This window comes from Rana temporaria, chromosome 10, assembly GCF_905171775.1.
Source record: "Rana temporaria chromosome 10, aRanTem1.1, whole genome shotgun sequence".
NCBI classification, from domain to species: domain Eukaryota; kingdom Metazoa; phylum Chordata; class Amphibia; order Anura; family Ranidae; genus Rana; species Rana temporaria.
In genome coordinates this window covers 17,877,427-17,903,553 of record NC_053498.1, presented here as the reverse complement: position 1 = coordinate 17,903,553, position 26,127 = coordinate 17,877,427, and the positions used below count along the sequence as shown (strand labels likewise).

At 45.4% G+C, this 26,127-nt stretch overlaps 1 protein-coding gene across 2 annotated transcripts in view; it reads right to left on the bottom strand.

Annotated features, from left to right (window-relative positions):
- GRIK5 (glutamate ionotropic receptor kainate type subunit 5) overlaps positions 1-23,893 on the bottom strand; it is a 447,945-nt gene extending 424,052 nt beyond the window's left edge. Inside the window, exon 1 of one of the 2 annotated variants that reach the window (XM_040327322.1) lies at positions 22,626-23,893. The gene's annotated coding sequence lies outside the window, so the exon portion shown is untranslated. The remainder of the gene's footprint in view (positions 1-22,625) is intronic. The other variant, XM_040327323.1, reaches the window with a different exon arrangement.
- Positions 23,894-26,127: the final 2,234 nt, after the last annotated feature.

Below are 26,127 nucleotides of genomic sequence, written 5' to 3'. Positions count from 1 at the left end.
GTTATTCTGGACATCCCGGTAAACTGGGCATTCTTACCACCTACCATCACCCATGTAAGGGGCATATACACGGGAGCTTGGACTGCACATCGGTATGTGTGAATGCTGGTTGTCTCCTTGGTCTCTGACCATCTCTTGTATCATATCATATACTGCGCATCGCGTATCCCTAAATCATGCACTCTGTACACATTGCACCCCCTGAACCCTGCACATAATGCACTCCTAAACTTTGCACCCTGGACATAATGCACTCCTAAACCTTGCTTTCTGTACATAGCGCACCCCTGGACTCTGAACCCTGTACATAGCGCACCTCTGAACCCTGCAATTTGTACGTAACGCACTCCTGATCTCTGCGTACTGTAATCCTGAACTCTGAACGTAATACACTCTTGTACCCTGCACTATGTACATGTAGTGCACTCCTGAACGCTTTACTCTGTACATAGCTTACAGCCAAACTCTGCACTCTGCAGATAGTGCACCCCTGAACGCTGCACTTTGTACATAGTGCACCCCTGAACTCTGCACTCTGTACATAACGCACTCCTGAACCTTGCGCTCTGTACATAACGCACTCCTGAACCTTGCGCTCTGTACATAGCGCACCCCTGAACTCTGCGCTCTGTACAAAGAGCACCACTAAACTCTGCACTGTGTACATAGCGTACCTCTAAACCCTGCACTTTGTACGTAACGCACTCCTGATCTCTGCACTCTGTGCATACTGTAATCCTGAACTCAGTACGTAATGCACTCCTGTACCCTGCACTCTGTACATAACGCACCCCTGAACTCCGCACTCTGTACATAGCGCAACCCGAACTCTGCACTCTGTACGTAATGCTATCCTGTACCCTGCACTCAGTACATAACGCACTCATGAACCTTGTGTTCTGTATGAAGTGCACTCCTGAACTTTGTACAAAGTGCACCACTGAACTCTGCAGATAGCGTACCTCTAAACCTTGCACTTTGTACGTAATGCACTCCTGATCTCTGTACCCTCTGCATACTGTAATCCTGAACTCTGCACGTAATGCACTCCTGTACCCTGCACTCTGTACATAGCGCACCCTTGAACTCTGCACTCTGTACATAATGCACCCCTGAATTCTGCACTCTGTACATAGCACATGAACTCTGCACTCTGTACATAGCACACGAACTCTGCACTCTGTACATAGCACACCTCTGAACCCTGCACTTTGTACATAACGCATAGCACGCGTACATAACATAATATTGAACTATGCACTCTGTACGTAGCGCACCCCAGATACAACTGGCCCTTTAGGGGCATCCATACTGCTGATACGGCCCGCTATGAAACTGAGTTTGACACCCCTGCTCTAGTGCATCATACATGAGAGATGAATAAAAATATCACTTATTTTATTCATCTTCAAGGTGTCCCATTGAATGCACTAGGTGTGCACCCGATATCTTGTGTTCTTTTGTTTGTGCACAGTCAGTATTTTCCTACCCGTTTGAGGTTGGTGCAGCCACACATGGGGCATTGAGCTTGTCAGATCAGACCATTAAGAAGTGATGCTCCTTATTGATCATCCATTTCTCTGGATCCGAGGGCCGTACCTCAAAGGCTGGATGTGCAGAAGGACAATATCTTGTACCATTTCTTTTTACAGGTACGCCTTGCTTCAGTTATCTTTCTATAACAACAGGGTAGCTTTAGGCCAGCTGAGACTTTATGTTGCATAGACTTACCCATCTCTGTGCTATACAGTATGACATCAGACAATCCTGTCTTGTTGGACAGATCTTATGTATCAAATACAGGCATTAAAGTAAGTCCACATAATACGGCAGTCCCTAATACGCTGAGCGCTGCCAACGACAACAATAGCGCTTTCAGCGGCAGACTTTTCCCCGAGCCACTTACACACTCCGCTGCCGACCCCTTGACACGCATTATCTTAAAAATCCCACACTGCATAAAGCTGGCCAAACGCACTGAAATGTTTGGAAATACAAAACAGAAAATAGCAGGATCAGATTAAATGCAAAGGGAAATATTTTATTGATACAGCGGATTATTTCAAAGCACAACTACAGCCAAAAAAAAAAAAACTTTTGCTGCAATGCTCAGCTTTAATTTAGAGATTCTCCTGCAGTACTTGCTGCCTGCCACTAGATGTCCTCAGTCTGAGGGCCAGCATCAATAAACCCACTTCTTACGAGCCCAGGTCATCCTGGACCTGCTATCAGCCTGTAATTGGACAGTAAATAGAACAGAGGGAGCTGCAATGCTCAGCTTTAATTTAGAGATTCTCCTGCAGTACTCGCTGTCTGCCACTAGATGTCCTCAGTCTGAGGGCCAGCATCAATAAACCCACTTCTTCTGAGCCCAGGTCATCCTGGACCTGCTATCAGCCTGTAATTGGACAGTAAATGGAACAGAGGGAGGGCGCACCGACCTAGCGCATTACCACTATATCAGGGGTGCTCAACCTGTGGCCCTCCAGCCAGGGGCACTGCCCGAGGGCCCCATGCCACTAGGGGGGCCCCCATCAGGGTTGCCAGGCTCAATAAAACCAGGGACAGTATGTAAAAATCTACGGCCCGGATTCTCAGTGGAGATATGACGGCGTATCTCCAGATACGACGGCGTATCTCCAGATACGCCGTCGTATCTCTGCGTTGCGCCGTCGTATCTATGCGCCTGATTCTTAGAATCAGTTACGCATAGATATCTGTCAGATCCGACAGGCGTAAGTCTCTTACGCCGTCGGATCGTAACTTCACATTTATGCTGGCCGCTAGGTGGCGCTTCCGTCGAATTCCGCGTCGAGTATGCAAATTAGCTAGATACGCGAATTCCCGAACGTACGCCCGGCCGACGCAGTAAAGTTACGCCGTTTACGTTAGGCTTTTCCCGGCGTATAGTTACCCCTGCTATATGGTGGCGTAAGTGCGGCGTAACAATGTTAAGTATGGCGGTCGTTCCCGCGTCGAAATTTGAAAAAGTTACGTCGTTTGCGTAAGTAATCCGTGAATGGGGCTGGACGTCATTTACGTTCACATCGAAACCGATGACGTCCTTGCGGCGTACTTTGGAGCAATGCACACTGGGAAATTCCACGGACGGCGCATGCGCCGTTCGGGGAAAAACGTCAATCACGTCGGGTCACAGAAGATTTACATAAAACACGCCCCCCTGATCCAAATTTGAATTAGGCGGGCTTACGCCGGCCGATTTACGCTACGCCGCTGCAACTTACGGAGCAAGTGCTTTGAGAATACAGCACTTGCCCGTCTAAGTTGCGGAGGCGTAGCGTAAATCGGATACGTTACGTTCGCACAAAGTTACGCGATCGTACGAGAATCTGGCCCTATGTTTTTTTTTTTTTTTACATCTGTCCCTGATATGTCCGAAACCGACATGCTTTTGATGTGAAAATCCCGAGATTTTAGCTGCCCCGCCTCTGCACTGCTTCCTGGCGTGGTGGCCATCTGTAATCCTGGGGGCCGCATAATCTTCTATTGCCCGGGGGCCCCATGAGTTGTCAGTCCACCCCTGCCCCCAGCTGTTGCAGAACTACAAGTCCTATGAGGCATTGCAAGGCTGAGAGTTACAAGCATGACTCCCAAAGGCAGAGGCATTATGGGACTTGTAGTTCCCCAACAGCTGGAGGGCCACAGGTTGAGCACCCATGCACTATATCATTTTATTAGATTAAAAAAAAACAAGTCATATCTCCACGTCCGGACCGGCGACGTACCCGGTACATCGCCAGACTGTGGGACTGTGGGTAGTTATACCAGAATGATGCCTGCAGCTGCAGTACTGTTTTTTAGAGCCAGCGGTTGACTCTCTTGTAAAAAAAAATCCTAGCAGCTAACTAGCTGCTGGATTGCTTTTACAAGCAGCAGAAGGGGATGTCCCCCCCTCCCCCCAGGGTTGCCACCTGTCTGGGATTCATCCGGACAGTTTGGGTTTGGAATCATGTGTCTGGGTTTCAGACGGCTTGAAACCCGGACACATTATGTGAATGGACAGTGAAAAGAAAAGCAGCACAGAATTCCTCTGCTCTCCCTATCTATCAGAATGCTTCTTATCAGCACGTGAACTGATTGGCCGCTTGTGCTGCTTCTTCCTCACCTGTCACAGATCAGCCCCTGCTGCAGCCTCTCATTACAATGCTGCAACCTGAGTGCTGAGGGAGAGGAGACTGTGGAAATGTCCTTTTTTTTGCCTGCAGCAGACTTTTGGTACCATCTTATTCTAGGCGAAGTAATTTCTTTTTAATGAGGTACAGATTATTTGTGAAATGATACTATTGCTGTATATAGTGGGATATCAGGATTCTTTTTTCACATTTGTAAAGTTACACTTGAAGTGGTTGTAAATCTTCACATATTACCAGTGAAGTGACTGGACTCAGGTGATACAAATCCTCCTACACAAGTTGTACCTGTTTAACTGTAGTCTTCTCTTCTGTACAGCCATTCAAAGTGCAGAATTTACACAGCTTGTCTGAGCTCTAAGAAAGCAGGGGGCAGGGAGTTCAGGAGCTCAGTGAGGAGAGCTCTGACAGCTGATTGGAGGGAAGGGGCTAGCCCCCCCCCCTTCACGCAGCACACAAGAACAGAGCTGAGGCTGTCAATCACAGGCTGCATGCTGGAGCCCCCTCCCCTGTCCCCTTTTTTCTCTTGGTGTCAGGAAAACGCAGGCCGGGACTGGCCATATGCCCGTGGTGTCCTGTGGGCCACAGGTCACGTCTCTGTAATGTAGGGGGGTCTGTACTGTAGGGAGGTCTGTGTAACATGCAGGGGGTCCAGAACTGTGAGGGGGGTGTCTGTGTAACAAACTGTGGGGGGCTGTGCAATGTAAAGGGGTCCAGAGGTGCAGGGTGCTGTGTAATGTAAAGGGGTCCAGAGGTGCAAGGTGCTGTGTAATGTAAAGGGGCCCAGAGTGCTGTGTAATGTTAGGGGCCCAGAGGTGCTGTGTTATGTTAAGGGGTCCAGAGGTGCAGGGTGCTGTGTAATGTTAAGGGGTCCAGAGGTGCAGGGTGCTGTGTAATGTAAAGGTGTCCAGAGGTGCAGGGTGCTGTGTAATGTAAAGGGGTCCAGAGGTGCAAAGGGCTGTGTAATGTTAAGGGGTCCAGAGGTGCAGGGGGCTGTGTAATGAAAAGGGGTCCAGAGGTGCAGGGGGCTGTGTAATGAAAAGGGGTCCAGAGGTGCAGGGTGCTGTGTAATGTTAAGGGGTCCAGAGGTGCAGGGTGCTGTGTAATGTTAAGGGGTCCAGAGGTGCAGGGTGCTTTGTAATGTTAAGGGGTCCAGAGGTACAAGGTGCTGGAACCCCACATCCCATCATTAACCGTCGCCGCGAAGCGCCCCCGCTGGGCTGCTCAGTCTAAAATGCCGGGCCTATTTTTTTTTGTCCCAGTCCGGGCCTGGGAAAACATGTGAGAAGTGATTCATGTTGATAGCAGAGGAACGAATCAGCAGACAGAAATGACACTTAGTGCTCTGGATTGAGACAAGTACACACTATAGATGGATATGCTTTGTTAATATTTCATGTCTGAGGTTTACAACCACTAAAGTTGAGGGTTAAGCAGAACAGATAAAAAAGCTAAAGGGATTTGATTGGATGTCGCAGGGTTCCAAAACCTGCGTTCTGCAGGCTGACAGGGAACTCTGAATGATGGCACCTTTCTAGCTGGGCACATCTTGTCTTGTAGGTCCCTAATAGTCCATCAAATGTGATCTGTGGGACCGGCTTCCTGGAACCGTCTGCTTGGTGGACATTCCCTTGCCAATGTTCAGGCCAATTTTAGAGCCTTCCATCATCTCTCAATCACATCAATGTCTCCCAAAGTTTCCTTTGTTCTTTGGGTTTAAAGAGTCCCTGTCACCAATTTAGGAACAAAGCAATTCATTAAAAACAACGTATTTGGAAAGGTTTCTTTGCAGTGTTCCTCCTTGTCATTATTCATTTTTATTGTATTTTTATTGTATTGCAATGTTCCTCTATACTTGTCCAAAAAATGGAAAAAAAAAATTGGGCACAGCCCTCTCCCTTCATGCACATCCTAGCCCTCTCCTCTTTTTACAGTGTTAATTTACTTGTGATAGTAGATATTTCCCATGCTACCTGAGATAAACAATGGCCCAGATTCAGGTACATTTGCGCTTTATTTGCAGAGGCACAGTGCAACGATTTTGCCCTGCGCCCCCGCAAATATTTTGCGCTGCCCTCGATTCACGGAGCAGTAGCTCCGTAAATTGCGAGGGCGCGCCAGCAAAATTGCCCGGCGTAAGCGCGCGCAATGTAAATGATCCCGCCGGGGGCGGGAATCATTTAAATTAGGCGCGCTCCCACGCCGAGCGTAGAGCGCATGCTCCGTCGGGAAACTTTTCCGACGTGCATTGCGGCAAATGACGTCGCAAGGACGTCATTTGCTTCAAAGTGAACGTGAATGGCGTCCAGCGCCATTCATGATTCACTTACACAAACGACGTAGATTTTAAATATCGCGACGCGGGAACGTGGGTATCCTATAGCATTGGCTGCGCCTGCTATTAGGATGTGTAACCTTACGCGAAACCCGACGTACGCAAACTACGTAATTTGCGTACGCAGGGCTCGCGCTACGTTGTGAATCGGTGTTAGTATGCAATTTGCATACTATACACAGATCACAATGGGAGCGCCCCCTAGCGGTCATCGCTAGAATGCAGCCTAAAATCTGCGTGGCATAAGAGCCTTATGCCACGCAGATTTTAGGCTGCAGTCGGCGTAACAAGTTCTCTGAATCAGGAGAACTCGTTACGCCGGCGCAAGTCAGCAATTGCGCTGCGTAACTATGGTTACGCAGGCGCAATTTCTACCTGAATCTGGGCCCCTGTCACCAACTTAGGAACAAAGCAATTAATTAAAAACAACGTATTTGGAAAGGTTTCGTTGCAGTTTTCCTCCTTGTCATTATTCATTTTTATTGTATTGCAATGTACTTGTCCAAAAAATGTAAAAAAAAAATTGGGCACAGCCCTCTCCCTCCATGCACATCATAGCCCTCTCCTCTTTTTACAGTGTTAATTTACTTGTGATAGTAGATATTCCCATGCTACCTGAGATAAACAATATTGATATTGGTTGCAGCAAACACTGAACGGGTCAAACACCACCAAAAAAACTGCAATAGAAATAAACCAATATATGGTGCTGCGCTACAAAAATAAAATGCTAACGTGACAGATAAAGTGCTAGATATAAAAAAAAAAAAAAGTATTTTTATATCTAGCACTTTATCTGTCACGTTAGCACTTTATTTTGGAGGGCATATATTGGTTTATCAGCGTTCATTTACTGTCTGTGCTGACCCAGCTCCTCCATCCTTCCCTCCCTACATAACCTTTTATGTAGAAGCTGGGGAGAGGAGAAGGGGGATATTATAGAACAGGGGTCTCCAATCTATGACCCGGGGGACACATCCGTCCCGTTACAAGATTCTACCTGAACCACAGCAACTCTAATGTGATGAGAGCAGTGGCAGATGGTGTTTTTTTTGGGGGGGGGGGGGAACCACCTACCCCTCCACTGTGTACCAGTCGGTCCGGCACTTACCCCATTGCAGTGGGTGGAAGGCAGCGTGGCTCAGAGTCCTCTCATTCATGGCGGTTTCCAGCTCCTCCCCCCCTCCTCCTCCTAGGCATCCAATACAATCGCCTGTCCTTTCAGCCAATAGGGTGACCCCCCCCCCCAAAAAAAAACACGGGTCACCCTATTGGCTGAAAGGACAGGCGATTGTATTGGATGCCTAGGAGGAGGAGGGGGGGGGGGAGTTGGAAGCCGCCATGGAGGAGAGGACATGGAGCCCAAACCGCTGCCTTCCACCCGCCACAATGGGATAAGTGCTGGACTGACTGGTACACAGCCGGGGGGGGGGGGGGTTGTTGCCCCCCCCCCCCCCCCAAAAAAAAACACGGAGCAAACAACCACCCATCCCCCGGCTGTATACCAGTCAGTCCGGCTCTTATCCCATTGTGGCGGGTGGAAGGCAGCAGTTTGGGCTCCAAAACCTCTCCTCCGTGGCGGCTTCCAGCTCCTCCCCTTCTCCTCCTAGTCTACGCCCCCCCTGTCTTCTGGGAGACACACAGGTCTCAGAAGACAGCAGGGACCAATGGGATCATGCAGCGCAACTTGCGCATGCGCAGTAGGGAACCAGGATGTAAAGCCGCAAGCCCTTGCCGAAGATGGCGGCGGCAGCACCCGAGAGCCAAAGGACGGATCGGCTTCGGGTGAGGACATCGTGGGCGCCCTGGACAGGTAGGTGTCCTTATTTTAAAAGTCAGCAGCTGCAGTATTTGTAGCTGCTGACTTTTAAAGAAAATGTAATCGGCGGAACTCTGCTTTAAGTTCATTAATATTATACAGAATTTATATGGCGCCAACAGTTTACGCAGCTCCATAGAACAGGAAGTGTGCTAGGACTAAAGAACACCTCCCAATCACCTTGTCTCCATAACATAGGGAGATGTGTTCCGTAGTTCACAGAAAGAACTGAGAACAATATTAATGGTGAAGCAGAGGCAGGAAGTTATCGGCTGATTGCATTTCTGGCAGGATCAACAGGTATTGTAATTGTACTTATTAAAGAGATATAACAAAATCGTTTTAATTGTATAATAAATAGACCAGAAGGGACTCGGGAGTAAATAAGAGAAGTTCATTGTTAGGGTTTACATAGGTGTGCTATTCATGTACTTTACCCGATTCATGGAACAACATCTAAAATCACATTCATTTCAAGCAACACTGTGTGCATTGGAAATCAAAGCATTTGAAGAAGTCCTGAATATTGCATTTACAATGAGCGCCATTCAAGTACATTGAAATTCATGCAAATCTCATGATAAACACATCCACTGTGCATTCTGCATACACCTATTAGCATTACAATAGTATTCAATCCTCTATATGGACTAGAAAAATTATTGTAAAAACACATCTATAATAAAACCAAAACTGCATACTATATAAGCACACATTATGCATGTTGTACTCTTACTGAATACTTTTATCTTTTGTATATATACATGGAGGATGCTACATTCTGTACATTAGCAAAACAAAGCAAGATCTCTATATTATCAAACCATGGCTGGGCCCAGAAGTAAGTGCACCCTCTGTATATATAGATCAGCCTTTCTCAATCCTGAAACAATTTTCAGGTTGTGGTGAACCCTGCTAAAACCAATTTATTGGTGGCCAATGGGAACAATGTCCCTTACATAGGCGTGCGCACAGGGTGTGCCAGGTGTGCCCAGGCACACCCTAATCACCCTGTGCAGTATCCCCCTACTGACCTGGCTCCCCTCCTTCCCCCCACAGCACTGCCGGCTTCCCTCCTCTCCCACCTGTTGTTGCTGTGGATGTTTTAGGATAAGTGGGGGAAGGGGCCGGTAAATATGCCATTAACCTGCCCCTTCCTTCTCTAAATGAACATTGTGAGTGTTCAGTAGAGTGTGTTTGAGCTTTGGGGTGCACACCCTAATGCCAAAGGCTGCGCACACCTATGGTCCCTTACATTTGTGATCAGTTGAACGAATGCTCCTTACACTGGTGATCGATGGGTGGAATGCTTCTTACATTGGTGGTCAGTGGGAAGAATGCCCTTTAAATTAATGGTCAATGGGTAGAATGTCCTTTACATTGGTGACTCCTAGAAAGAAAGCCCCTTACATTGGTGGCCACTAGGAAGAAAGCCCATTGCATTGGTGGTGGTCAGTGGGAAGACTGTCCCTTACCTTTGGTGGCCACTAGGAAGAAAAACCCTTACATTTGTGGTCAGTAGAAAGAATGCTCCTTACATTGGTGGTCAGTTGGAAGAATGTCCCTTACATTAATGGTCAGTGGATAGAATGTCCTTTTCATTGGTGGTCCCTAGGAAGAAAGCCCCTTACAATGGTGGTCACTAGGAAAAAAGACCCTTTATTGGTGGATACTGGGAAAAATAATGCCCCTTACATGTGTAGGAAGCATGTCCCTTACATAAATGGTCAATGTTTAGAGTGTCCCTTACATTGGTTGTCCCTAGAAAGAAACCCCCTTACATTGGTGGCCACTGGGAAGAAAGCCCCTTACATTGGTGGCCACTAGGAAGGAAGCCCCTTACATTAGTGGCCACTGGGAAGAAAGCCCCTTACATTAGTGGCCAGTAGGAAGGAAGCCCCTTACATTAGTGGCCAGTAGGAAGAAAACCCCTTACATTAGTGGCCACTAGGAAGGAAGCCCCTTACATTAGTGGCCAGTAGGAAGAAAACCCCTTACATTAGTGGCCACTGGGAAGAAAGCCCCTTACATTAGTGGCCAGTAGGAAGAAAACCCCTTACATTGGGGGCCACTAGGAAGAAAGTCCCTTACATTGGTGGAAACTGGGAATAATGTCCCTTACATTTGTGGACAGTGGGAGGAATGCTCCTTACATTAGTAGTCAGGGGGAAGAATGTCCCCTAGGTTTGTGGTCTGTGGGAAGAATGCTCCTTACATTAATTCCCTTACATTGGTGGCCACTGGGAAGAAAGCCCCTTACATTGGTGGCCACTGAGAATGGAAACCCCTAACACCGGTGGCCACTGGGAAGAAAGCCCCTTACACTGGTGGCCACTGGGAAGAAAGCCCATTACATTTGTCGTCAGTGGGAAGATAACATAGCTCCTTATATTGGTGGTTAGTGGCAATAATGTCCCTTACGTTGGTGGTCAGTGGGAATATTGTTCCTTAAATTGGTGGTCAGTGAGAAGAATGGCCCCCTTACACACAGCTAAAAATATAATTGGTGTCATGCAGCTGGTTCTGCCAAGTGGCACTGGCCCCAGAATTATGCAGACACTATCGGATGGAGGTCAATCAGCCACAGCTACCTACCCCTACCTCTGGAGGACCTCCAGGGAGAATGGCTGATACAGACTTGGGAGTGCAGTCGCTGTAGATCTGAGGGGAAGATCTGAAATGAGGGGAAGCTCTGCTGATTTCTATTGCCCAATCATGTGCAAGCAAAATAGCTGTTTTTTTTTTATTTTCCTTGCATGTCCCCCTCAGATCTAAAGTGACTGCACTTCCAAGTGCGCTTGTAGTGCACAGTGGATTTGCCTTTAGTAAATAAACCCCTATGTCACCTTGTTTGTATTGTAATATGTATTTTTTGGTGTATCTTATATTCCATAGAAGTGCGCATTTTATGTGTTTTTCTCTCTACTTCCTACTGTGCAGCTAATTTGCATGTGAATTGTATTTATACAATAAGATGAACTGGTGACCAGCTAAATACACAGTAAATACACATATGCATAAACTGTTTTCAGGGCTGTCTTTAATGCAGGGCAAAATGGGAAGCTGCCTCAGGCCCAGTCATTGTTGTTGGGCCCAAAGCAGCTGCCCCTTGAGCCCCATAAATAATTGATAAGTGGATTTGGGAGGGCCCAAGAGAATGTTTGCCCAGGGTCCAATCAATATTAAAGACAGCAGGACCATCTTTAACGCAGGGCGCAAAAGGGGCAGCTGCCCCAGGCCCAGTCATTATTGTGGGGCCCAAAACAGCTGCCCCTTGAGCCCGCTCTGCCTGCAACTAGTTGATTTGAAAATGACCAAGAAAATATTTGCCCAGGGTCCAATCAAAATTAAAGACGGCAGGACCATCTTTAACGCAGGGCAAAAGGGGAAGCTGCCCCAGGCCCAGTCATTATTGTAGGGCCCAAAACAGCTGCCCCTTGAGTCCGCTCTGCCTGCAAATAGTTGATTTGAAAATGACCAAGAAAATGTTTGCCCAGGGTCCAATCAATATTTAAGACAGCCCTGACTGTTTTACCTGTATTATAATTGTGTTCAGCCAGCCTTGTGGTCCAGGCACTTTTCCTGGACAGTACAGCCAGGTTGGTGCCCCTTTTTTTCCTTATCCAACCTGTGATTGGCCATTGGAATAGAATCAGCCGTAGAGAATTTTTCCGCCTCTACCTAAAAACGTATACTTTCACCGTCAACTCATTCCCCCCAGTTATTACCTTTTGTATCACATGTCCCTCCCTTTCAGGTTGTAAGCTCTCAGGAGCAGAGCCCTCCTAACCTTCTTGTATTGAATTGTGTTGTTACTGTACCATTTGTTTTCTAAAGCGCTACGCTAACAGTTGGCAGTCTAGAAATCCTGTATAATAATAATAATCAGCACACTGATGAAGCTGTCACTCTGCTCTTTAAGCAGGTTTAACCGCTTGCCGACCAGCTGCTGTCATTATACTGCAGCAGATTGGCACGGCTGCGCAAACCGCCGTAGGTGTACGTCGGGCACTTTAAGAGCTATAGGGGGCGTGCGCTCACACCCACGATCGCTCCTCAGAGAGCCAGAACGGGGATCTGTGTGTGTAAACAAACAGATCCCCGTTCTGTCAGGGAAGTAAAGAGAGATCTGCTGTTCCTAGTGATCAGGAACAGCGATCTCTCTGTAGTCTCAGTCAGTCCCATCCCCCCCACAGTTAGAAATGCCTCCCTAGGGAACGCTTAACCCCTTGATCAACCGCTAGTGTTAACCCCTTCCCTGCCATTAATCAGTGGCTATTTTGAGCTCTGATCGCTGTATAAATGTCACTGGTCCCAAAATAGTGTCAAAGTGTCCCATCTGTTCGCTGTAATGTCACAGTCCCGCTAAAAATCGCTGCTCACCGCCATTACTAGTAAAAAAAAAAAATATTAATAAAAATGCCATAAATATATGCCCTATTTTGTAGACACTATGGCCCAGATTCTCAAAGGAGATACGACTGCGTATCTCCAGATACGCCGTCGTATCTCTGAGTCTGAGCCGTCGTATCTATTCGCCTGATTCTTATGCCGCGTACACACCATCACTTTATGTGATGAAAAAAAATGACGTTTTTAAAAACGTCACTTTAATTGACCGTGTGTGGGGGAAAACGTTGTTTTATGTCTTCTAAAAAACGACCAAAAAAAATTGAAGCATGCTTCAATTTTATGTGTCGTTTTTCAAAACGTCAACTTTTACTTCACAGAAATTGACCGTGTGTAGCAAAAACGTTGTTTAAAACGACGTTTTTTCACCCGCACATGCCCAGAAGCTACTTATGAAGCGAGCTTCAATGGAAAAACGTGGTGGAACGTAACCTCGCTTTGCTAGAACATTGTGAGAAAAACGATGGTGTGTAGGCAACTTCGTCTTTGAAAATTGAAGTTTCAAAAACGTCGTTTTTTACTTCACAGAAAATGTCGTTTTTTTTAATCACATAAAATGATGGTGTGTATGCGGCATTAGAATCATTTACGCATAGATTTCTATTAGATCCGACCAGCGTAAGTCTCTTAAGCCGTCGGATCTTAACTGCATATTTGCGCTGGCCGCTAGGGGCGTGTACGCTGATTTACGCCTAGAAATATGTAAATCAGCTAGATACGCGAATTCACGAACGTACGCCCGGCCGACGCAGTACAGATACGCCGTTTACGTTAGGCCTTTTCCAGCGTAAAGTTACCCCTGCTATATGGTGGCGTACATGCAGCGTACCAATGTTAAGTATGGACGTCGTTCCCGTGTCGAATTTTGAATATTTTACGTAGTTTGCGTAAGTCGTTCGTGAATGGAGCTGGACGTCATTTACGTTCACGTCCAAACCAATACGTCCTTGCGGCGTACTTTGGAGCAATGCACACTGGGATATTCCACGGACGGCGCATGCGCCGTTCGTGAAAAACGTCAATCACGTCGGGTCACAAGTTATTTACATAAAACACTCCCCCCTGTTCCAAATTTGAATTAGATGGGCTTACGCCGGCCTATTTACGCTACGCCGCCGCAACTTACGGAGCAAGTGCTTTGAGAATACAGCACTTGCCCGTCTAAGTTGCGGAGGCGTAGCGTAAATAGGATACGTTACGCCCGCACAAAAATACGCCGATCTACGAGAATCTGGCGCTATAACTTTTGCGCAAACCAAACAATATACGCTTATTGCATTTTTTTTACCAAGAATATGTAGAAGAATACATATTAGCCTAAACTGATGAAGACATTTTTTTGTTTTTGGATATTTATTATAGCGAAATGCAAAAAATGTTGTTTTTTTCAAAATTGTTGCTCTATTTTTGTTTATAGCGCAAAAAATATAAAAAGCGCAGAGGTAATCAAATATCACCAAAAGAAAGCTCTATTTGTGGGGGGAAAAAAGACCTTCTGGGGCTGAGGTGGTTGACTTGCAGGAATGTGCAAAGCAAAAGCGTTCTGATTGGCTGAAGAGCTGACCCTCCTTCTCCCACTAAGAGGACTGCTATCCAAGAGATTACAGGAGATGGTATGAGGACAGATTCAGGTACTATTATTTTTATCATTATCCAGCATTTATATAGCACCAACAGTTTGGGCAACGCTTTACAACATAAGGGCAAACAGTACAACCCAATTCAATAGAGGAGGAATCAGAGGGCCCCGCTCGTTATATGTACAAATGCACCTTTTTTAATGAATACATAACCAGCTGTACTTGTTTTCGACTAGAGTTTGGTGTTAATATTGATCCCTTGGGATGAGGAACGCCATGGACTTTTAGAAAGGCACACGGCACAAAGGGCATTGGTGGGAAATGTACTGTGAAAAGGATGGCCCTGGAGGTGTGGGAAAGCAAGCCTGAAGGGCAGAGATGTAATATATATATTATGAGTTCGAATAAGAAGAGCATTGCACTAGTGCCAATATGTACACTTATTTCTTTATCTTTCTCTCACTCTCTCTCTCTCTTTCTTTGCTCTATTTCTTCTCTCACTTTCTATCTTCTTTTTTTCTCCCTTTGCCTTTTTTCTTCTCTCTTTCTATCTCTCTTCCCTCTCTCTTTTTTATCTCTTGCTTTCTATCATTTTTCTATCTCTCCTCCTTTTTTCTTTCTCGCTTTTCCTTTCTTCTTCTCTTTCTTTCTCACTTTCCTTTTCTTCTTCTCCCTTTCTTCCTCTCTTTTTTTTTCTCGCTTTCTATCTTCTTTCTATCGTTCTCTCTTCCTCTCTCTTTCTCTTACTCCTTTCTTTCTCTTTTTTTTCTCACTTTCCCTTTCTTCTCTCTTTTTATCTCTCCTCACTATCTTCCTTTTTTTCTCCCGCTTTCTATCTTCTTTCTATCTCTCCTTCTCCCTCTTTCTTTCTCACATCTTGTTCTCACTTTCCCTTTCTTCTTCTCTCTTTCTACCTCTCCTTTTCCCTCTTTTTTTCTCACTTTGCCTTTCTTCTTCTCTTTTTCTATCTTTCCTTCTCCCTCGTTTTTCCTCACTTTGCCTTTCTTCTTCTATCTTTCTATTTCTCCTTCCTTTCTTTCTTTTCGTCCCTCTCTCTCTCTCTCTCTTGCATGCCTTTCTTTCTCTCTCTTTCTTCTCTTGCTCTCTATCTCCTTTCTTCCTCTTTTTCTTCTCTCGCTTTCTATCTTCTTTCTTTCTCACTTTCCCTTTTTTCTTCTCTCTTTCTATCTCTCCTTCTCCCTCTTTTTTTCCTCATTTTGCCTTTCTTCTTCTCTCTTTCTATCTCTCCTTCTCCCTCTTTTTTTTCTCACTTTGCCTTTCTTCTTCTCTCTTTCTATCTCTCCCTCCTTCCTTTCTTTCTTTTTTTCTTCTCATCCCTCTTTATCTCTCTCACTTTCTCGCATGCCTTCCTTTCTCTCTCTCTTTCTTTTTTTGCTCTCTTACTCATTTCTTCCTCTTTTTTCTCTCTCTTTCTATTTCTTTCTATCTCACTTTCCTTTCTTCTTCTCTCATCTCTCCTTCTTCTTTCTTTCTTTCTTTCTCTCTCTCTTTCTTCCGTATGTTTCTTTCCCTAATTCTTTCTCTCCTTTTTTTCTCTTTCTCCTTCCCCACCCCCTCTCTCTCTCTCTCTCTCTCCTTACCCCTCTTTTTTTCAATCTCTTTCTGTCTCTCACTCCCTTCTTTAGTCTTTCTCATTTTCTTTCTCCTTCTCCTTATTTACTCTATTTCTTCCGTCTTTCTCTCTCTCCATTTTTCTCACTCCTTTCTGTTTCTCCCCTCTCTCTTTCTTTCACATTTTCCTTCTCTCTCCTTCTTTCTCGTTCTCTTTCTTTGACTTTTTCCCTCTCTCTTTCTTTCTTTCACCTTTTCCTTCTCTGTCTCTTTCTTCCTCATTCTCTTTCTTTTTCCTTCTCTCTCTCTTTCTTTCACCTTTTCCTTATCTCTCTCTCCTTCTTTCTTCCCGTTTTCCTTCAATTTTGTTCACTATTTTCCTCTGTCTCTTAATGTAATTCTTTCTTTCTCTTTCTTTCTTTCTTTCTCTCTCTCTCTCTCTCTCTCCCCTTCTATCTCCTCTCTCTCTCTCTCTCTCTCTCTCTCTCTCTTTCCCTCTCTGTCTCTCCCACCTATCTACTTATACATACCCTATGTAGGTACAATAGGGCACAAAAAAAGTGAAAACTTCTTGGTGACATCAGACAGCAATGATTTAGAAAGCATTCCATCCCAGTTCACAATGAAAGCAGTCTGTTGCTATAGGCTGCTGCACGTCACTCCCTTTATTTTCCATTCCATCAACTAGAGGAGCTGAAGACTGGCCAAACAAAATCATAAAATTCCCACAAAACAGTTCACATAATTACAGTCTGTGTATTTAGCCGTTTGCCTGGAGATTTAAATATCAAGTCAATAGTTAAGGGAGATGTGAACCCTGACTGAATGACAATTAGTTTGCACAAGCACAGTGTACTGCAAGCAATTGCTATGTTTTTTTTTTTTTTGTTAAAACAAATCTTAGTGTTATCTCAGCGCTGTGATCCCCTACAGCCTCTTTGCAGCCACTTTATGTCTACACCAACCCCAGCACTTGCCACATGGAACTTCTCAAGGTGAGCTTCCTGATGACGACAACAGAACACCAGGGGTGGACTGACAACTCATGGGGCCCCAGGCAATTGAAGATTATGGGGCCCCCGGGCTTACAGATGGCCACCATGCCAGGAGGCAGGGCAGCTTAAATCTCAGGATTTTCACATCAAAAGCATGTCGGTTACGGACATATCAAAGACAGATTTAAAAAAAACACAGATTTTACATACTGTCCCTGGTTTTATTGAGCCTGGTAACCCTGATGGGGCCCCCTAGTGGCATGTGGCCCTCGGGCAGTGACCGAGAGTCCCAATGGTCAGTCCGCCCCTGCAGAACACCATGCCTGCCCAATCTGTTAAGAACAGCCACTTGTAGTCTCCATCAGAAGTCTACTAAGACAGGGTGACAACACAGCTGCTCAATTGAAAGACAGGGATAGAGCGTTGTCACCCTATAACAGGAAAAGCCTGAAGAGGGGCTTTCATCAGAGAATCTGCAGACATTATTTTAATGTGGATGCAGATTTAAAGCTTATATAAAATTTTAGCAGTTGGGTCCACATCTACCTTAAAGTAGTGCAGAAAAAAACCCTTGCAACTTTCATTAGTTTACATTGGTCAGACCAGGGAAAGACGAGTGCTCATTGGATGCTGCTGATAATTTCAGCTGTTGCCCTTATAACTTATCCTGAATACGTTGGCATTCAGATTCAAAGTGCTAAATATGATAAGCTTAACCATTTAAGGACCAGAAGGATTTGCCCCCTTATTGGCCGGGCCATTTTTTGCAATACGGCACTGTGTCGTTTTAACTGACAATTGCGCGGTCGTGCGATGCTGTACCCAAACAAAATTTATGTTTTTTTTCCCCCACAAATTGAGCTTTCTTTTTGTGTTTTTTTTTTTTTTTTTTAACCACTGCGGTTGTTATTTTTTGCACTATAAACAAAAAAAGAGCGTACATTTTGGAAAAAAAAAGCTATATTTTTTACTTTTTTTTCTATAATAATTATCCCCCCCAAAAAAATAATTTCTTCCACAGTTTAGGCTGATACGTATTCTACATATTTTCGGTCAAAAAAAAAAATCGCAATAAGCATATATTGATTGGTTTGCGCAAAAGTTATAGCGTCTACAAAATAGGGAATGGATTTATGGCATTTTTATTTTATTTTTTACTAGTAATGATGGTGATCTGCGATTTTTTTGCGGGACAGCGGCATTGCGGCGGACAAATCGGACACTTTTCTGGGACCACTGACATTTATACAGCGATCAGAGGTAAAAATAGCCACTGATTACTGTATAAATGTCACTGGCAGGGACGGGGTTAACACTAGGGGGCGATGAAGGGGTTAACTGTATTACCTAGGGCAGGGTTTCTCAACTCCAGTCCTCAAGGCGCCCCAACAGGTCATGTTTTCAGGCTTTCCATTATTTTGCACAGGTGATTTGATCAGTTTCACTGCCTTGTAATTACCACAGCTGTTTCATCTGAGGGAAATCCTGAAAACATGACCTGTTGGGGCGCCTTGAGGACTGAAGTTGAGAAACACTGACCTAGGGAGTATTTCTAACTGTGGGGGGAAGGGGACTGACTGGGGGAGAAGACCGATCGGTGTTCCTAAACAGTAGGAACAGGAGCTCTGTCTCTTCTCCCCTGACAGAATGGAGATCTGTCTATTTACATTGACAGATCTCTGTTCTGTCTCTGTCAGGAGCGATCGCAGGTGGCCAGCGTGCGCAACGCGCTTCGGCTCCAGGGTCGACGTACAGTTAAGGCGATTTGCCCAGGGGAGCCAACCTGGTGGGGGTTAAAGTGACTTAAAAAAAAAAAAATCGATGCACATCCACTACTCAATGGTCCTGAAATCTATTTTTCATGAAATTGTTTCTTATTGTGTTTTTCTGCCCCCTTATAACATCTTTTACAAACTCCCAAACCTCTCACTATCCCTCCTCACTTCTGTTTGTTGCAGTCATGTGCACTGCTCTCTGCACACTACACATCCCATAGTCCATCTAAGGAGCGAGCAAGAGAGGATGGCTGCGTTCAAAACAGTATACACTGCTCCAGGTCGGTCCTCTCTAACCCCAAAGACACAGGTGCCGGTCCGGCTTGTACTGCAGAACGTGGACAACTAACAAGTGGATTACCGCACACTGTTATTGCTAAGATCCATAAATGTATTGAAAAAAATTAATAAAAAATCCAAAATAGCATATCACACAACAAAAGCAAGTTTTGACGCGTTTCACGTGATTAAGCACCCGTTGGCATGAAACGCGTCAACACTTGCTCTTGTGTGCTATGCTATTTATATTTTGTTTATTTTCTTTCAATAAATGTATGGATCTTAGCTAGGGCCGCTCTCCTCCCCTTCGCGTTGACCCGGAAGTGACGGGTGACGTCACTTCCGGGTCCCCGTTGACAGTTTTTCCCAGCCACATGTTTGACGTAACTTCCGGGTCCGCCTCTCGGTGTCCCCGCCCAGTGTGGCTGGGAAAGAAGGTAATGCAGTGTGCATTGCATTATATTCAGTGAAGCACGGGGGAGATATGCAGGGTCTTTTAGACCCTGGATGTCTCATTAAAGAGAGGTTTGCGCCTACGCCTGAAAAAGTCGTTTGCGATACACATGTTACATCTTGCCGCGCACGCCGGAATGAGATCAATAATTCTAGCACCAGAACTCCTTTGTAACGCTAAACTGATGATCTATAGAGGGCGTTTAAAGCATTGCCTATGGAAATATAGGATACTGAAGTTTGTCGCCATTTCACGGTGAACGCTGGGTATCTATTTACTCGGTGCAACCTCTGCTTTTATATTTTACCAAAAATGTGGGTACTTAACTGCGCTTTTGTGCTCCCTAAAATGAACTTTTAACCACTTACGGACCAGCGCACGTTGGCAATTTGAAGAGGGATATCTTTGTTATGGCAGCAGCTAGCTACCATAACCCAGATATCTTCTTCTTCAGTGACCGGTCCTCTTTCAGATAAAAGTGGTCTCTGCGGCGGATTCGCTGCAAGATCACTTTTATCGGTGGCAGGAGAGGGCCCCCTCCGCCGCTTACCAGAGCCGTCGGCAGCGGCGGAGGCGATCGGGTCCTCTCTGCTGCTTGGTATGGAGACGAGTGAGGGGAAGATGGCCCCCACCCATCTCTATACCATTGCATTGTAGTGTAAATATGAGATGTGAGGTCTTTTTGCCCCCAGATCTCATATTTAAGAGGACCTGTCATGCGTTTTTCTATTACAAAGGATGTTTACATTCCTTGTAATAGGAATAAAAGTGACATTTTTTTTTTTTAAATAACAGTGTAAAAAATAAAAAATAAAAGCTAAAATAAATAAGAAAAAAAAAAAAAATTTAAGCACGCCCTGTCCCGCCGAGCTCGCGTGCAGAAGTGCACGCATACGTGAGCAGCGCCCGCATATGAAAACGGTGTTCAAACCACACATGTGAGGTATCGCCGCGATTTGTAGAGCGAGAGCAATAATTCTAGCCCTAGAACCCCTCTGTAACTCAAAACATGCAACCTGTAGAATCTTTTAAATGTCGCCTATGGAGATTGTTAAGAGTAAAAGTTTGTCGCCATTCCACGTGCGGGTGTAATTTTAAAGCGTGACATGTTGGGTATCAATTTACTCAGCGTAACATTATCTTTCACAATATAAAAAATGTATTGGGCTAACTTTACTGTTGTCTTATTTTTTTATAAAAAAAAAGTGTATTTTTTTCAAATAAAGTGCGCTTGTTATACCGTTGCGCAAATACGGTGTGACAGAAAGTATTGCAACAACCGCCATTTTATTCTTTAGGGTGTTAGGATTTTTTTTATAATGTTTGGTGGTTCTAAGTAATTTTCTAGCAAAAAAAAACTGTTTTTAACTTGTGAACACCAAATCTCAGAGAGAGGCTCGGTCCTTAAGTGGTTAATGTGTTTTTTACCTACATTGTGCAGTAATATCACGTGACACAAAAATTTGGAACTACCACAACTTTATTCTCTAGGGCACAGGTGTCAAGCACAAGGCCCGCTGGCCGAATACGGCCCTCCGGGCCATTTCATGTGGCCCTCGCACCTCTCCTGCAGCTACAGGAGAGATCCAGCCCTCCTCTGGCCCAACTCCAGACCCTTACTTTCAGCTTTCAAACAATGCATCCAGCTTCTTCCCAGCAGCAGCATAAGAGGGGATGCACTGTGATGTAAGGGAGAGTGGGAGACTCAACTTCTGATGGTGGGGTGGCTCTTGACATCTCATGTAAGGGGATGCGCTGGACATCTAATCTCACAGATACAATCGGCCCTTTTGAGGGCCATCATAATGCTGATGTGGCCTGCGATCAAATTGAGTTTGACACCCCTGCTCTAGGGTGTCTGTTTTCAGAAAATAGATCATGTTTGGGGGTTTTATGTAATCTTCAGGTCTAAAATAATTTTTTAAACGTGTGTAAAAAAAAACACAAAAATCTGCTCTGGCTGTGAAAGGGTTAAAGGATAAGTTCACCTTTTCGGGAACATATTACACGTTCTACCCGTAAGCTTTGTTGGTTACCAGACACTGGCTCCTAACTTTTATAGCTGGCAAAGCAAATTTGTCAAGCCCTGATCTTAGCAATACCAGTATGTGGTCCTCCACCTGTCAATCCCTGTTTTTCCAGGGTGGCTACGTTGCTACATACAGTGGGACCATGAAGAATGAACGTAGTCACCCTCTACCAGGAAGTCGGATCACAGAGAAAGAAATTTGGTGGTTTGAAGGAGGCTGAGAGCAATACATGAGACTTTTTTTTAGATAATACATATTTGAATTTGGCGTGTTTCACATGATTAAGCACCCGTTGGCATGAAACACGTCAACACTTGCTCTTGTGTGTTGTGCTATTTTTTTTTTCCCCAAGTTCTCGGTAGTTGTGTACATCCCAAGTTCTCATTACTCTGATGGTATTTTTACCTTTTGTGTATTCATGTTGTTTGCGCTATCGGTTGACTTGATCAGATATGAGCTAGGTATTGGGGTCTATGGGACGTCTACATTATAAGGTACATCTCATTGTATATAGTGTGCTGGCCCTATGCTTCTGTTAGGTACATCCCATATGTTCTTCTATCTGTGTGCCAACAAAAGACATTCTGATGCACCTTTCCACACAGGAGTGCATATGTTACGGTGTCTGGTTGGTGTACACATCCTGGTTGACTGTATGAAATGAGCAGTGAATAGCACTACGTGTAGACAGCTCAACACATGTATATATCAGCTGTGTTTGTACTCATATACTTATATACACATGACGAGCGTCCCAGCGACCTGACAGCATGATTACCAAGCTCATCAAGTGTCATATTAACCTCGAATATGCCTTGTTGTACTCTGGTTGCCAGCATTGTGCCCATAGCCCAAACAGGCCTGGTCTGGTAAGCAACCCCCCCTCCCCTTATTACCACCATCAACATCTGGTCCCAAAGCCTTGCCATGGAGAAGTCAACCAAATTATTGGCCATTCCATCGTTCTACCCAACAAACATTGCAGCCCACCATCTTTTCCCTCTTTGTCTCAAGCCCGAATCTGGCAAGGCTCAATGGTTCCCCTTGCACCGCCATTTTTAAAGGGCCCCTGAGTCAATTATCATATATATATATATTTCTATATATTTATTTATTTTTCACCCACCAGGATGTGGACATTCTTGGCTATGCAGTCCCCTCTTCCCCTTCCCTTTTGATGATTTCCCAGCCACCCCAATGAGGAGCAGAAAAAAAATGCACTCACAGATAGATGAGGATGCAGCAGTTGGAGAGCTTGGTCCTGTTTGCTCTCTGGTTCCTTAGTACCTAACACACCGGAGCGATGAAGGGAGCCTAGAGGCAAAAAATTGATGTGGAGAGAGGAAGGGGAGGGTTACACTCTTCGAAAATACCCCCCCAAGACAAGCCACAAGGAATCCATTCCTTCTCCGGCACAATTCCGCTCTCTCCCTCCTCAATTCCTCCTTCGTCTCCCGGAGACAGCGCACAGAGGGGGGAGATGCCGCCTCATCCGCCGGGGAGGGGGGGTAATCACGTCCTTCTGGGGGTGGAAGGGGGGGGGCACGACAAGCTAACAATATCTATCCCCCCAGCCTGGCGATGCAAGGCGCAGGTAATGTCATTAAGGCACAGAGTCCCACAGGAAAAAAAAGAAAAAGAAGGGGGGCTACCGTTGACCAGAAATCACCCAAACCAACCAGGAGACCTCCGTTGACTCGGCCGGTTGCTTCACGAAAACCCAGTGGCGGTCGTGGCGGTATGGGAGAGCGCGGCTATGAATCTAAAACAGCGAAACCAAGCGCAGGCCATGTTGACGGTCTTCCTTTTGCCCCCTCCCCAGGTGAGGAGGATACAAAAACGCTTACAGGCGATCGGTTCCACCAGGAGAAAACCTGAAGAGTCCACAGAGAACCAGGTCCTGGTGGTGCGGGCGAATGGAGGGCTTCTCGAGAGGTAGTCAGAGGTTTTCACAGCAGGAAGACGGCATGTAGCACAGAATACGTGAAAGAATCCTGAGGAGCAGAGATGATGCCTTTTCAGGGTCGGTCTTGGTCCAAACTCAACGGTGGTGGTGGTGGTTGGTTGGGGGGGGTGTCCCTTTTTTTTTCTCCCTCTTAGTTTACCTTCTTCGTCCCAATGAAGGGTCTTCTACCTCCAAAAAGGAAAAAGATAAAAATATATATATATAATAATAATAAATAAATAAAGAAGAAGAAGAAGCTTTGGTCATAAGGTTGGGATGTGGTCTGCAGGCCTCTTTCCGAAAAAAAAAAAAAACAACAACCCAAGACTGGGGGGGCGAGGAGCTGTTGTGTGCACGACGAAGGCGGATGGTGCATGTGAAGTGCCTGTCAGTGCAGAGAAATGGACAGCGGGGAGGATGAGGTGTGCATACGCCGTGCTGGAAGAGAGAGGAGGCTATGCATGCAGTGATGACATGCCATCAGAAGGATGCAGTGCGTCTGCGGTGCATATTTATAACCGGCGTGTGGGTAGGACCCCCGCGTGTTTTACGAAGCAGGTGCAGGGGGGGTGGGGGGGGGGAGAATCCAGATTTGTAGGGTCTCTCTCTATTACCATTTCCCAGTCACTTCCTCTGCTGTCTCCCTCCCTTTGCAGGAGTCTCACACACTTCTCTCCATATCGCCACACCACGCCTCCTCCCTCCCTCTCCCTTTCATCCCCTTTTTTTTTTTTATATCTGGTCTTGTGTCTATGCCCCCTCTGCTATCCTCTCCGGCTTTGCCCTGCTCCTTTCCCGCAGCTGTCCCCTCTTTCTCCTCCAATTCATTCTTCTCATGCTTTTTCTTTTCTTTTCCTGATTAATAATTTGCTTTTGTCCACCACTCACCCCACTCCTGGGTTCTCCATCCTCCCTTGATGGTGCTGAGGCTGACTCGTCTTGTATTCTCACCATGGATTGTTCTACTCTTCTCTTCTCCTCTTCTCCCAGCACTCCCTCCCTCCTCCTCCCCCCCATTACCCATTCATTGAAGGCTTTGCTGGAGGTGGAAATGTGCAGCACAGTCACCAAGGATGGTGTCAGAGTTCATGTGTGTCCATGTAGTGTGCGTGGGTCATACCAATGGTGATACCTACCTGGTCTTCACACTTCCCTAACGGAGAGTCGGGGGGAAGACTCGGATCACATTCATATGAGCAGATCTGGACAACAAGTGCAAGATTTATCACCAGCTACTAAAGCCATCCAGCGAACCCAATGGCTGTGCAAAAAAGCAGAAATATTTTACACTTTACCATAAAGCCGCGTACACGCGATCGTTTTTCGGCATGAAAAAAAAACGACGTTTTTAACCACTTAAGGACCAGACCAATATGATGCCTAAAGACCCAAGGTGTTTTTACAGTTCAGGACTGCGTCGCTTTAACAGACAATTGCGCGGTCGTGCGACGTGGCTCCCAAACAAAATTGGCGTCCTTTTTTACCCACAAATAGAGCTTTCTTTTGGTGGTATTTGATCACCTCTGCGGTTTTTATTTTTTGCGCTATAAACAGAAATAGAGCGACAATTTTGAAAAAAATTCTATATTTTTTTACTTTTTGGTATAATAAATATCCCCCAAAAACATATATACATTTTTTTTTCCCTCAGTTTAGGCCGATACGTATTCTTCTACCTATTTTTGGTAAAAAAAAATCGCAATAAGCGTTTATCGATTGGTTTGCGCACAATTTATAGCTTTACAAAATAGGGGATAGTTTTATTAATTTTTTTACTACTAATGGCGGCGATCAGCGATTTTTTTTGTGACTGTGACATTATGGCGGACACTTCGGACAATTTTGACACATTTTTGGGACCATTGTCATTTTCACAGCAAAAAATGCATTTAAATTGCATTCTTTATTGTGAAAATGACAGTTGCAGTTTGGGAGTTAACCACAGGTGGCGCTGTAGGATTTAGTGTACACTTAGTGTGTGTTTACAACTGTAGGGGGGTGTGGCTGTAGGAATGACGTCATCGATCGAGTCTCCCCTATAAAGGGGATCACTCGATCGATGCAGCACCACACCGCTAGAAGGCCAATGTGCCTGTACGTGCCATTCTGCCGACGTATATGTACATGCGGCGGTCGGGAAGGGGTTAAAAACGTCATTTAAAATCATCGCGTGTGGGCTTCACATAGTTTTTCGGCTTCTGAAAAACGACAAAAAAAAATTCGAACATGCTGCATTTTTTAAACGTCGTTTTAAAAAATGTTGTTTTTCGGGTTGTAAAAAATTATCGTGTGTGGGCAAAAACGACGTTTTAAACCCGCGCATGCACAGAAGCAAGTTATGAGACGGGAGCGCTCGTTCTGGTAAAACTACCACCTATAATGGAGTAAGCACATTCGTCGCGCTGTAACAGACAAAAAAGCGCGAATCGTCTTTTACTAACACGCAATCAGCTAAAAGCAGCCCAAAGGCGAATAGAACTTCCCCTTTAGGAGTGCCGTCGTACGTGTTGTACGTCACCGCGCTTTGTTCATCATTTTTCAAAAACGATGGTGTGTGGGGCAACGTCGTTTTTAATGATGAAGTTGGAAAAACGTTGTTTTTTGGTCATGCTGAAAAATTACGTTTTTTTTCATGCCGAAAAACGATTGTGTGTACGCGGCATAAGGCTCATAGTAGTGTCATGCATATGGTGATACCATGGGGGTTGATATACTAAAGGCAACAAACAAGTCTGTGCACTTTGCAAAGTGCAGTTGCTCCAGAGTGATGCCGCGTACACAC